Consider the following 14,736-nt stretch of genomic DNA (forward strand, 5'->3'; position numbering starts at 1 on the left):
TTAAATAACCACTAGATTCTGTCTTGTGACAGAGTGTCTGAGATCTTGGCCTGGTTCATTCTATCAAGGCACCCCTTAAGCTCTCGTTCATCTCCAACAAAATTACTTCCGTTGTCGCTGAATATGTTTCTCGGCTTTCCTCTTTTAGCCATCATTCTTCTCAGTGCCATGATAAAGCTGTCTGTTTCGAGTGAGTGAGCGATTTCTAGGTGCACTGCTCTTGTCACAAGGCAGGTGAACAGGCAACCGTAGCGCTTTACGGTTGATCTTCTCTCTTTGACTAACAGCGGTCCGAAATAATCCACACCATTGTTGTAAAAGGGTGGGGTGAAGGCTTGAAAACTGCTTTGGGGCAGGTTTGCCATCAGCGGAGGATCTGGTTTGGCGTTGTGTTTTCTGCAAACATGGCATGACTTGGCTATTTTCTTGATAGCAGATCTCACTTGGGGAATCCAATACCGTTGCCGCAACTCGGCAACGATGTGCACTACTCCAGAGTGATTGAGCTTTTAAAGCCAGTGTAACAAGATCAGAGAAACAATGTCATGCTTCTTAGAAAGAATAATAGGATGTTTGACTTGATACGGAATTGGCGCATGTTTCAGTCTACCTCCGACGCGCAAGATGCCTTTTCGTCTGTGTAAGGCACAGGGATCTAAGGTCGCTGCTGCAATGTACCTCCTTTCCTGCGGCTTACTAGGTCAGGTCATCAGGGTAAGCTTGCGCTTGGGCCTTCTTTATCCAGAATTCTTCTGCACCCGTGAGTTCTTCCACAGATAAAGGACCTTTAGTCGCTTTCACACATTCATTCTTGTGACGACAGCTTGCGTAAACCGAAATACCCAGGCGGTAATTCGGACTAGATGGGTCCATGAAGAGGTCTTCTTTGGTTCCAAAAATTCTTGGTTGACTTTAGAACTGAGACCCAGCCCGGCTTCACTTTTAACTTGATCAGGATCATTGTCAGTTGGTTGTTGGCTAAAAGTCTGGTTTGGCCAGCAGTCCTCACCTTGCGAGAGGAAGTTTGGGCCGTTAATGCCTCGCTTGGTTGGATCTAACTGTTTTGGGACTACGTTAATTTCTAGAGTGTTCTGCTCCAAATTCCACATCAATCCTAATGCTCTCTCAACTGGAAGGCTGTCCAGATCCAAATCAAATGGCTGCGAGATGTCAGGGCTGCTAAGGATGTCTCTCCAAATTCCACATCACTCCTAATGCTCTCTCAACTGGAAGGCTGTCCAGATCCAAATCAAATGGCTGCGAGATGTCAGGGCTGCTAAGGATGTCTCTGGGAGGTAGCTTAGCTAGTACATTCCGGCTATTGCTCATGAACTTAGTCAATCGAAAGCCACCCCTTGACAAAAGCTCAATGAGCTGGAGGGCGAACTGAGCTGTCTCATCTTCAGAGGGCGAAACCTCATGATAACACCCACGAGTACACGAGAGAGTTCAGCAGGTCGGGGCCTGTCACTAGATGATCATTCAACGAGGATTCCTTGTATTAGGCTGCAGCATCAAACACTACGCGAACCTTTCCCGGCTTATTGGGATTTGTCGCAGCATGGTGCGGCAGTTACCAAGTGTTCTCGGGTTCCTTAGCGGCAATCTTTGTGGGAAATAACTTTCTGGTATAGCTCTTGGCAGTTTAGGTTTCAACTGTGTCATAAAAGGCCTTAGCTCTTTCACTGTCTTTATCCAAGCTTCGCTCCAGATTTGTAAGCCTTTCCTCTGCTAGGGGACGATTGTTTGGGAGCATGACTTCTTCATCCTTCCACAGGAGACCAGTTTCGTAATGGCAAAGGTCAGCTCAAACGTTTGTAGTTTCTTCAAACGCTTTAGAGCTCTTTCGTCCTCCGTAGATCTTGAAACGTCACGATTGAACTTGGTGCCCGACTCTGTCTTTCACCAGTTTTCAACTTCTTTATTCAAGGTGGTGTCCAGGGTAACACAGTGTCCAACAGATCTCACACCTGTTCTGGGGGAAGGAAATCCTCCCGCTAAACCAGCCATCGCCCATCCAAAGTCAGTTCGCTCAGCATATGGTTGGCCCCTTGGTCCACGTCTGTATTCGTGTTGAATCAGGGCTTCTGTAACTTGCACTCCAATAAGTCGGTAGGCCTATATCTGATCAGTAGACACGGCAGGGATGTCTAAAGCCGTCACATTAAATCCTAAACGTATTTAGAATAAACATGTCTCAACAAAACATGTTTCACCTAAACATGCATGTTATTGCATTGTTCACAGTAGGTGTCAGTTTCAAACACGTTTCATGCCTGGTGTAATTTCTGCGGTTTTACGGTACTTGCATAAATCCTGTACACTTTAACCGAAAAATGTAGCTCGAAATTACTATAAAATTTCCATTAATTCTTTGGTTTACGTGTCGATTTTTAAGCCCTTCGGAGGAAAGGGGCTATCAAGCGTTTAGCAAGGAGACAGCATTGTCAGAATTTGCGTTATCTTCGGTACAAGAAGAATTGTTTGTGAAGTTTGGTTTTGCATTGCGATGCTGTGCGCTTATATCCGCCGTCGTTAACTTTCGTGGCGATGTTCTTCCAAAAATTCTGCTTTCTACCCATCGCCGATAAATCATGTTGTATCGCTTCATCGGCCCATATTTTATTAGGCCCAATTTCGGAGCTTTTGGACACTCGCCTCCTCTCCGCATGTCCGCCATTTTAAACGTGTTTCGCCTAATCATGATTGAAACTACCTCGTGAGGTTGTTTCAACCATGTTCGAAATAATCATGTTTCGATCATGATTCGCGCAACGCACTGCCTGATGTGAACACTTTTCACAACAAAACATGTTCCATTTGTGATCAGACTAATCATGTTTCGGTCTAGTGTGAACACAGCTTAAATCTTCAAGGTGTCCAGGTTCTTCAAACGTTTTCCTTGACAAGTCTTTGTGGAGGGACATTTAATTTGGGGACTGTCCAATAATAATAATAATCAACTTTATTTATAGAGGGTGAACACATAACAGTAAAAAACTGAAAAACCAGTGGCCCTCTAATATAAAATACAATCAAGAACTAAAAATAATGCTAAAAATCTAACTATCTAAAATTACAAAATTTAGTTAAAAATACGCTATGATATAAAAACTAGGTAAAAATTACTCTAAAATGACGAAATTAATATAAAAGAATTAACTAAAAGGTAAAATGATCTAAATGTTTGTATGTATCTTTAAAAAATTCAAACGTAGCCTTCTTAAAACTTACTAAACTAGTCTTGTTCCTAATGATGCTGGGTATAGTATTCCAGAGGCGTGTAGTCGATACTGTGAAAGACCTTCCGCCTTCTGACTCCCGTTTGAATCGGGGGAAGACAAGGTTTAGTAGTCCATGTCTGCTCGATCTTTCATTGATGTCGGCGTTTCTTATCAGCATCTGTAACAGATAAGATGGACAGACCCCAGACAGTCGTTTGTATACCATTGATAACCTATTTACATTTGCCTCATGATAAAATGGAACCCAATCCAATTCTCTAAACAGTTGTACGCTATTCGCTCTAGTATCCGCATTTAGTATTACACGTGCTGCGCGTTTTTGAAGTTTAAATACTCTTTGTAAATTCTCAGCAGAGCATGATGTCCACAAGGTTGATGCATATAGCATTGTCTGCTTGATCATAGCATTTTAATAGAGTTTCCTTTGATCAAGAGGCAGAGAGCGTCTTAATTTTTTGCAACACGGCGATTCTCTGCGATAACTTCGTGCATAGATTTTCGACATGTTGGTCAAAGGTAAGCTGGCTGTCAATCGTGACCGTAGTCGCTCCGGTCCTTCGAGATTCAGCTTGTCGGCAATGTCTCTTCTTATCAAGGTGTCTGAGCTGCCGTCATCCGGAATAGCAAACGTTTCAATCGCGGCCACCCCGTTTTCACCTTGTATTTGGACTGGGGCAACTTGGAAATAAATAAGAGAAGTGACGTCATACTCATCCACTTGATCTATCCAAGAATCTGGAGGTGGCCCCGAAAAGTCAAGCATAAGATCCCATCTTGGATGTAGCTGTGGTGATGTTCCTGTTAAACTGGGTCTTAGTGACACAGCTCTGTTGGGTACAGTCGAATCCCTCTAAGGCGAGTTTTGTGTAGCTGGTGTACTAATCTGTTATGAGCCAGGTGGTACTTGGTGGGGTTTAGTCCAGCCCCTCCAAGGGGAGTTTTGTGTACCTGGTAAACTAATCTGTTCCGGGTTAGATGGGAGCTTGTAACATGCTACAGGAGTGGGAATTGAGTCGGATACTGTTGTAACTCTTCTAGGATGTGTAAGATAAACTTTGGGTGGGGCACAACTTGTAGCCTGCACCGTGGTTAAATTGCTTGTGTTGGTTGTATTGAGCACTTTACTCTCGACAGTGGTTATGGGTGGCTGTGTTACTTGACTAGTTCCAATTTCAACTGGCTGATGTACATTCTGTGTAGCAACTGAGGGTTCACTCTCCGAATTGTCATGCCGGCTAAAAGATTTGTCAACATTCTCTTTTGAAGATTCCAAGGGTTCTGGTGTTAACATTTCATCCACTTCTTTGATAAGTTTCGCCTCCAACGTAGCTCTTTCGGCATAATACATCTCAATATTGTCAAAATAATCATAAACAGGGGCAAGGATTTCCTCGATCCAATACTCTGGTTCATCGTCATCAGAAATTAAGCTCAAACAAGGCTTGATTTATATTCTGTAATTGAGACACAGCTTTCTCAAGGTCTAACTTCAATGAAGCAAGTGTTTTTATGCTAAACCGTTTGTTAATGTGTCGGTTTATCTGATTGACTAACCTCGTAACGTGTGCTTTCTTTCCACGCCGAGTTACTCGAATTTTCCGAGCTTCTTCGTGGGCTGTATTTTCTCTTGTTCCAACGATGTAATCCCGAAAGTCCTCAAATAGCGAGCGTTTCAAGCTTGGCAAGTAATCTCGGTGCGTTTGTCTTTCAGCTTCACGCAAGTAAGCCTCAGGAAACCAGTCAGGGTCTGGTTGTTTATCCCACAGCGAATCATTTGATTCTGCCATCTTGCTCGTTTAGGACAGTATTTCCAGTAAAACATCCGGCTCGATTGGACCATATAATATAATGTGGAGAAGGTTATCCAAACAAAATAAAACTAAGGCAACGAGCGAGAACTACAAATTTTCAACTAGCGATCCGAGAACTACACAATAACACAACAAGATGGCAGATCTCGCGAGCAGGACAAATCTGACTAACAACGGAACTCTGTTTATCAAATATACCGGTCTGGCCGGCCAGTTCTGACTAATGGTAAGCGCCCTTAGTTGTCGCCCATATGGAGTTCGTAGAGAGGAGAAAGGGCCTGAACTGGACTATTTTGTTGTCCATATTGAATATGTTGGACTATTCCATCCATGTGAAAGGGCACACTTTTCCGGTACCCATTTATACACCTGGCTGCAGAGAGGCGTTGAGAAAGTGAAGCGTCTTGTCCAAAAACGCGGGGATGAAAACAATAACCCCCTCCAGGGCTCGAACCCGGAGCGCTCGATCCGGATTCCAGTGCACTTCCGTGTGTACCTCCTAATCAGATTGTAGCATTGGTAAGACTCTGTCTTTTTTTCAGAATTCGAATCGTCTTTGATGAAAACTATCGAGGGAGGAGATGTAGAAGAAATAACACGCAAACTTAACCCACGAGCTCTGACAAAATGCAAGACCAACACACTGTATATGTCAATGAAGGTAGGTAATTTATACTTAGAGACTCTTGTGCGAGGGATGGGTCCATGTTCATCTTATTCCCCCTATTTCTCCAGCATTCAAGCAGGTAGCCAAATGGTTTTAACATTGGTCGGTATAATGTACCATTATGAAATACATTTCTGTCCTCCAGTTTGGTAGTCCACTGATGGCTTTTACGATGTTGTCTCCGAAATTGTACAGCATAAAGCGTATAGATACAGATATTACTTGATTTTCCCGTTTGAGTGCAAGGTGTACATACAAACATGCATGATTTCCTCGTCCCCATGGGGCTCTTCACAGCCAATGGCACACACGGGGCTTTTCTATGACAATAGCCTCCACGAGGCTTTTCTGTGTCAATAGCCCCTACGGGACTTTTCTGTGTTAATAGCCTCCACGGGACTTTTCTGTGTCAATGGCCCCCACGGGACTTTTCTGTGTCAATGGCCTCCACGGGACTTTTCTGCGTCAATAGCCTCCACGGGACTTTTCTGCGTCAATAACCTCCACGGGACTTTTCTGTATCAATAGCCCCCACGGGACTTTTCTGTGTCACTAGCCTCCACGGGACTTTTCTGTGTCAATAGCCTCCACGGGACTTTTCTGTGTCAATAGCCTCCACGAGACTTTTCTGTGTCAATAGCCTCCACGGGACTTTTCTGTGTCAATAGCCTCCACGGGACTTTTCTGTGTTAATAGCCTCCACGGGACTTTTCTGTGTCCATAGCCTCCACGGGACTTTTCTGTGTTAATAGCCTCCACGGGACTTTTCTGTGTCAATAGCCTCCACGGGACTTTTCTGTGTCAACAGCCTCCACGGGACTTTTCTGTGTCAATAGCCTCCACGGGGCTTATCTGTGTCAAAAGCCCCTACGGTTCTTATCTGTGTCAAAAGCTTCCACGGGGCTCTAAGGTGTATAGTATCTGTCTGCCTAACAAACTGTTTGTTTCCTGTTAGGTGAGCTCTGTGCTGCGTCGGAGGGCAGACAAAAGAGGGCCAGACGCGGAAGAGTTTACTAAACTGGCAAACTCTGTGGACGAGTTCACTTGTTCGCTGCTGAATCCTTTGAAATCCCACATAGAATCCCGTCATGCCTTTGCTGATTCGCTGGATCATGTTATGGATGCTGCTATAGAGATGGAACAGAAGAAGGTACAGAGTGTCTCAGTACTTGATATAACTAATAACGACAAAACTTATTACTGTTAATTATTCAACTACGCTTCGCGGAGTACACTAACGGGACAAACGGGTGAACTAATGAGTACTAATACTTTTAATATAGTAACAACTAAAAAAAGCAATACCAGCTAGGCTATAATTCTAAAACCGAATCCAATTATTGTTATATTTTACAACAAAAAAGATTAAAGCGATAATATATTTTGCACAACACCAACATGAAAGAAAGCAATGACAGCCGCACATAAAAGAAAAAAGGAGGATTAGATATAAAGGCTTTAACCGTCTGAAAACGTTTAAGAAACTCACACAGATATTTTTGACAAATTCTAAAGAAGAGTTGTTTCCGTGATGGAGATCGTTCCTAGATGCAAACTTTGCCATGACAAGTTACTCAGGTTTGTCAGGTGACGTCATTTGACACGCCTAAAGGCACTTGTCTGCAAAACATTGTCAAGTTTTGTGACATTTAGACTAACTTGTCCAACAATTATTCCTTTTGATACGGTATAAAACGATATCCTTCAGGATGAAAAACGCACATACTTACTGCGTTTCAAGCGAATCGACATGCGTTATTTTAAAATCTCGCTGTAATCGAGTAAAGTACGAAAATCTGGTACGGACTCCCTCATTAATTGTTACATGTTTTGAATTTTATTCGTTGCAGATTTTGGCTCATCCAGTGCTTTACAGCTTAATGAATGACAAGTGGTTTGGTGAACTTGGCAAACTGAGGAGATCGTCATGGATGAGTGGTCAATATTGGAAATGGTTGTTTCTTAACATCTGGTGTCTCATCGATGTTGTGCTGTTTCCAATCCTTTTTGTTGTGTCTTACGTTATCCACATCTGCAAAGCTAAGGCTAGAAAAAAGAAAGGTAACTTGATAAATAACGGTTTTTACATGTAATAAAGATGTGTTTTTCAACAATGGCACGAGCGTGGGACAAAGAATAAATTCTGAGTCCCCGACGGGAGTCGAACCCATGGCCTCCCAGATACCGGTTGGGCGCTCTAACCGACCGAGCTATTTTTCCCACTGACCTTACATTTACAAATTAGTGTTCAGGCCCTTTTAGAGCGGTTTTGCATTACTACGCTTAGTGATTGGTTAAAAAATCTCGCGCCACTTTCTTAGCCAATCAAAAGTAAAACCAAAACCAATCAGGACTCGCTCGCGCACGTTTTCTCGCGCTTTGTGCCTGCGACATGTATAAGCTTCGAGTTTAGATTGGCTCACTGGATTGTCTGTGTCCTTTGTGATTGACCAGAGTAATAACTTTGGTTTTGGTTTTACTACACCCAACTGCAAACTGCTCTAATTTTGCAAACGATTATCGTTGCAATGAAACACTTAATCAAAGTAAAAGGTGCTTTCTCCTTGTACCACAGATATTGCTATTGTTTTTCTCGTCAATGCAACTTCCGAAGTCGCTGAGAAGACGTTTTGTCTTATGAAAGACACCATGAAATATATCATTCACAAACATGGAAATGATCGAGCCAAATACCACGTCATCATGCGGGATCCTGATGAAAACAGCTTTCAACCACACGAAGTTTGCTTCAACAGTAATTATGTCGACGTAGCAGCGCTACAAGACGCCGTTGAAGATATTCCGCGGGGAAACGTAGATTTTCCAGCGCTTCACAAAGATCTGAAGAAAGCTAATGAGGCTTTTGAGAGCAACACACTCCGAAAGGGCACAGAAAAGGTACAGTCACAATCACACAGCGGTCAAACGCCACGCGCGTGCGCAATTTCCACCAAAATTCTCCAAACAAAGTCTAAAATTTTCAGAAAGCTTTAGCTTTAAAGCCAAAAGTTAACGCCGTCCCTGGAAAGTAAAGCCTTATACGTCGCGAGTTTTTCACCGTTTGGTCACCCAATGCAAGTCAACGCAAATCGCAGCAGCATTAAAATGGCTTTTTTGACAACTTGTGTGCAATTGCGAGTAAACTTGCGAATCCGTATGGCCAATCAACGCAAGTCTGCACGCAGGCTCAATTTGCGACTGCTTGCGTCCACTTGCGTTACCGTTTGGCCAAGACGTAAGAAATTTCGCCGAAGACTAATTTTGAAGATGACTCTGAATTCTAATTATAAACCATAACAAATTTAAAATAGAAATTAAAATAGAGGATGATTTCAACGCTCAATTACATAATTTAAAGACAAATAGCCTGCGTCGCAAACAGTCTAAACCGCCGGTATAGGAATTTCTGCAACGCAGGCTAGCTAAAGGCAAACAATGATAATAACAATCAAAGTGCCCGTTGGGCTGTCTCGTGTTACAGATCAGTAAAGTAGCACCCGTTGCTAACAATCATATAAGCTCAGAAAAACCATCTCCGGATTCCACAATATTAATTCTCAAATTATAAGCATTTGCAACAGCTTGTACCATAAGAGCATCACACCAAGTTCCCTCTCTACACATACTACTCAAATAGTCTAACCAAGACTGTCCTTCGAAAAACTCAACAAATTCTTCGCAATGATTTCTAAGATATTCAACACCTGCCAAACGCACTATCAAATGATTTGCTACCGAACCAAATATCTGATGACTAACACTTCGAAAAAAACAGTCTCCATTTCCACCACAATCAAAAGGAAGAAGACCAACTGCACGTAATCTATTTCTAAGTAATGAAAATGAAGTACAATCATAACATTCCCTGTCATTGACCCTCATATTTTCACCGAAATTAAACACAGGACCAAGGTTCTTTTCAATATCACCACACATAAATAACATTTTATAAAATATAGAAAATTTTTTATCATAACTAAATTTCCAAAAATTATTCCAGAATGGAGAAAATATAAACCTTCTATAATTTTTACACTTTCGACGACTACCAGAAATAGAATCTAGCAAACCAGAATAAAACGAATATAAAATAACCTTTTTAAACCTTAACTTTAAATACAAAAAGCAAACATGCTCAGCACGATTCAACATATCGATACGTACATCTGCACGAAGAAAAGCTTTTAAACGCGAAGAATCAGGCACATTGCGTTTAATATATTTCTTTATACTACGTTTAACTACACTCTTTTTTATATGAAATAAACTATGAATTTTCTTCAAGCAAATTCTCGATGGAGCTCTATCTCTTTTTCTGCTCATTCTTTTCACAACTCTTCGCCCATTACAACAACATTTATCACAACAAAACTTATTAATTTTACTCTCATAAGACACTGTTTTAAGCTGCTGCTTTTCATAATCGAAACATCTCGCACAACAACAACGTTTTTTTCTAACCAATTGCCTACCTCTTTCACATACTCGTTCACAAAAACAATGATTAATACATTTTTGACAATTCTGACAAGTCTGATACATAACTAGCTTATTCATAACTATTTATTATGTTCTCGTCAAATGAAGAAAGCACTAAAAAACAAACATTTGCCTCTTGTTAGAAATATTATAACACTTTCTAAATTACAATGACATTCCAAACACTCCATATAAGGAAAAAACTACAACCAGTTTTCAAGAAATGCAAAGCAGCTAAAAAATGCTAGACAACTGTCAAAGCTTCTAACTATTATCTTAAGCTTTTGCTTTCAAATATCTAATGAAATATAAAACTACCTACCTCATACTTTATCCATAAATAAACCCACTAATTGATGTTAGCTCTCCCTACTGCCTTCCCCTAACTTTCTTTCAAAGTTTCTTCAACGGAAACAATCAGTTATACGAAACAAAACCTAGAAAACAAAAAACAAAAAAAATAATTGCATTAAAAAACAACTACTGAACACCAATACACAACATCGCGTACCTATCTATAAATCCCTAAACCTCTATCAAATTACTTCTTACTTCTCCAAACTAAATGACAAGTGAAATCGTTCATTAACATACAAACCGCTCTAAATATATCTGTGATGCTTACCTACTTGTACTAGTCTTGATACAATAAACAGCAAATACTAATGTGATCTGTCCACTAGCTACAACTCACAGAAATTATTACCAAGTTCATAGGAATCATGAAATCTTGCAATTTGTAATCTACTGAAGCTTTTAACCTACTTCTGAAATATACAGAGCCAGGAGCGCATTACTAGTGATGGCTCCTGACAAAGCCCCATTCTAATGACTTAGTGTCTTCAAAATGTCATATAACGTTCTAGAAATCGTCCTTTAAATAAATATTCTATTTTACATAACTTGTTCAAAAATCACAACTCCGTCGTGCGCCACTAGTGAGCATATGAAAAAATTAAGGTCAATATTCAACAACTACTTCTGCTCTGCCGCTTAAAGACCGATGATAGCTTCCAATATGTAAAAGAAGTGTTCTATATACACCTCTGCACAAACATGTTACCCTACCGTTCACTCACCTTGCAACTAAAATTATTCTCAGTGAAAATAAACTAGAACTGTGCATGAAAAGCCCTCAGTCACATATAATAACCTTGATTAAATTATTAATTCTCAATACGCTTTTTAGAACTTCCAGCGCAACTTGTTGATACAGCTACCTAATTAGTAAGACATAAGTGCACTGAACAAAGCAAATTTGTTTCCCGTTTCGCAGATAACGATATTCGCACTTCCCTTAATGGTTTTATTCTGTATCTACCGCGTATTCAATATACTGCTTTCCTATTATGAGGGTCCACAATAGGGTTCTCAAATCCCGCCTTCCCGCCTACTTTTTCTCGTAAATCCCGCTATCCCGCCCTTCTTTACGCCCGAATCCCGATCCCGCCTAAATTTTTGAACGAGTTTCTTTTTAAAATGTTAAAATAAACGTTACAAAAAGACTAACCTTCATGATCATGCAGTGGCCAGTAGGCAAGACTTGAAACTCAATTTACTATCACCATCGACATTTGGGAAAAAGTTTTGTTGTTCGGGAGGCTGGGCTGATCGAATTTGCTTTAAATGAAACTCGAGGGTGAGCGTCAGAGACGCTATCCTGTAGGGGGGTCTGGGGGCATGCTCCCCCAGAAAATTTTGAAATTTCTAGGCTTGGAAATGCTATTCTCAGCATTCTCCACGATATGTTTCGTCGAAAAATGGTCTCATCAAGTGTAAAATGAAAGATACTTTTTCTTTGCATTCCCCTTAACATGAATTTTTTTCTTGGTATTTTCCCTTGCATGCATATTTTTTTTGTTTCCCCCCCTCGCATCTCATCACTTTTTTAATCGTCCGTCCATAATTTTTGCCTTCGGTTCTCCACAACAAAAGTTCCATAACAATGTTTGTTAATGATCAGGAAAGGCGGAAATTTTTAAGTCCGTCAAGAAGTTAGGCATGCGCAGGATCTTAAGCAAAAGGAAACACGCGTGGCTTCTCTTTCGACGCAAAAAGGCGAGCAAAGTGAGCGCGACGCAAAGCACACGACCCTGCATTCGTACGCCTCCCATTTTGAACTGACGTTCAGTTCTGTAGCCATGTTTTCCTGCGTTCAACGATCCAAAAAAATATGAGAAAATTGAGGGCTGTGAAGAGCGGGTGAAGAGTCTATTTCATACCTGTTTCTTGTGACGAAAACGTCGGAAATAGAAATGCCGTAATGTCAGTGTGAAGAACGTCACACACAGGTGATAATGGATAAGTTTGACAGATTACGTTACATGCACTTCGTGATTCATTTATTGAAACTCGACACTGCCACACCGACGGTCTACGCACAAAGAAATTTTATGCAGTCACGATAAAAAAATCCCGTATCCCGCCACTTTTTCATTAAAATTCTCGAATCCCGACCCCATAAAAACACAAAATCCCGCTCCCGCTCGTACTTGAAATTCCCGCTTCCCGCTGCTGTTTCTAGCTCGCATCCCGAATATCACCACAAAAAATAGCCAAATCCTGCATCCCGCCAAACCTATTGTGGACCCTCTATTATGGCCTGAATGAAGTTTAAACAACCTACCAAAACGCAAAATGAGATACCACTTCAATTTTTCTGTTTGCGTGATAACTTCACTTATATTCTCCTTTTGACACATCATTTGACATATCTGAAAAGTGCTCTGGCGCCAACAACCCTCGACCCGATTGTACACTACCCCCCGACTACCCATTACACAGGATCTTCGACAGATGTTGCCCGAACATTCAGTCTTTGTTTAGCAAGAACGTCACCTGACACTACACTTGAAATCTAAAGCCGAAGTGGTGAAAAGCAAAGCAAATTAGTTTCCTGAGAAGGTTTTTCGACGTAATTTGCTTCTCACTTCTTTCTAATGGGGATCTGTTTTATCTGGAGGCATTATGTATTAAATAGAGCCGTAAGATTGTGGCCAAGGAAATGTCTAGAGGTCATTGCATTTATAGTCTGCGCTGCGTGGTTTCCTATTTGTTTCACGTGGTTTCCTATTTGTTTTCGTTTTTGCTAGTTTAGTTTGTTTTTGCTCAAGTCTATTTGTAAAATACGCTTTAAACTCTCGAAATTTACGCCGTGGAAGGACAAGATATATGTTCCGTGAAAACGTTGATTACTTGCATTTTGTTGATACTGTTGCAAGATGTATTGTGTATTATCACTTAATATATCTTGGTCCGGCTTCGCAAGTGACAACCGGAAATGAATTTGATTGCTTGACGCTTAAAAGACTTTATCCCTGGTCCTCTTCGTGCCAAATTTCGAGTTCAGTGCTCGCCTGATTTCATCCCAGACCTTTCGTGCTTCTCTGCTCTTCAGGCGATCGAAATTATCAGCCCAAAGACGAATTAGCATTTTCTGATCATCGTCGGACCCATTTGTCGTAAGTTCTCTTTGCCGGTCCGGATTCGGGAGAAGATGCTGTAGATGTACTTGCAACAGCAACGGGACTCGTCGGGGAGCTCGTTATATCGCTCGATGCGCTCCCTGGCCTGCTTTGACTGCCTTCACCCACGTTTAACTGCGAATGCAGTTCATTCATAAAAGGGCCAAACTGCTGTTGCTGCTGCTGATCAAAAAAGTAACCGGATAAAATGGTGTTGAACTGAGAAAAAAGCCACCTCCATCCATGATCGAGTGTTCTAGCGAAGTTCCCGCGCTTTGTGATTGCGTGCGATCATGACCTTCAATGTCATTTCCCTGACAGGTTCTGTTATCACTGGAGACGGCTTCCTTTGTTATTAAAGACAAAATTTTGGAAAATCGGTTCGCCTTTTTTTTTTTTAAGTGGAGGTCGCACTTAAAAATCTCGCGTGTTGATAGATTTTCACCGCAAAGTAAACAAATTCTTCCAAAATTTTTTTTAGTGCGACCCGGCCCTAAGAAAAACAAACAAAAAGGAATTATGAATTTGACTTTGTGACCTTAGTGTCTTCAAAATATCATATCACGTTCTGGAAAGCGTATACAATTAACAAAGCAAAGCAAATTAATTTCCTGTTTCTCAGATAACGATAATCGCACTTCCCTTAATCCTTTTATTCTGTTTCTACACTATTCATAATACGCCCTTCCTATTCTTTACTGAATAAAGTTTAAAGAAACGAACAAAGCCGAAGATGAGATACCACATCAATATTTTTGTTTGCGTGGTAACTTCACTTAATATTCTCCTTTTGACACATCATTTGAAATATCTGAAAACTGCTCTGACCTCAACAACCCTCGACCCTAACACGCACCAAAATGGCTTTCTTGTAACGCAAACAGAAATTTAACAACAGCTTTTCAGCCAGCCGCATACTTTAACAATACCCACCGCAAATATAATATCAAAACACAAACCTACCGTAAAGATAAATTCATTTTCCATGTAAAAAACTACCTATTTAAGCAACATATGTGAGATAAAATCTCCTTATCAGATTTGGCGGTATTACTAAAGATGATACTTCA

General features: G+C 41.0%; 1 pseudogene across 1 annotated transcript in view; it reads left to right on the top strand.

Annotated features, from left to right (window-relative positions):
* Nucleotides 1-14,736, top strand: part of LOC144643927 (uncharacterized) — a 49,671-nt pseudogene that overhangs the window by 11,875 nt on the left and 23,060 nt on the right. The window contains exons 3-6 of the transcript XR_013568997.1: nt 5,599-5,717; nt 6,679-6,873; nt 7,574-7,784; nt 8,299-8,621. The product of XR_013568997.1 is annotated as an uncharacterized LOC144643927 (transcript). The remainder of the gene's footprint in view (nt 1-5,598; nt 5,718-6,678; nt 6,874-7,573; nt 7,785-8,298; nt 8,622-14,736) is intronic.

Source organism: Oculina patagonica, chromosome 2, assembly GCF_052425735.1.
Source record: "Oculina patagonica isolate OP01 chromosome 2, crgOcupat, whole genome shotgun sequence".
Classification (NCBI taxonomy): domain Eukaryota; kingdom Metazoa; phylum Cnidaria; class Anthozoa; order Scleractinia; family Oculinidae; genus Oculina; species Oculina patagonica.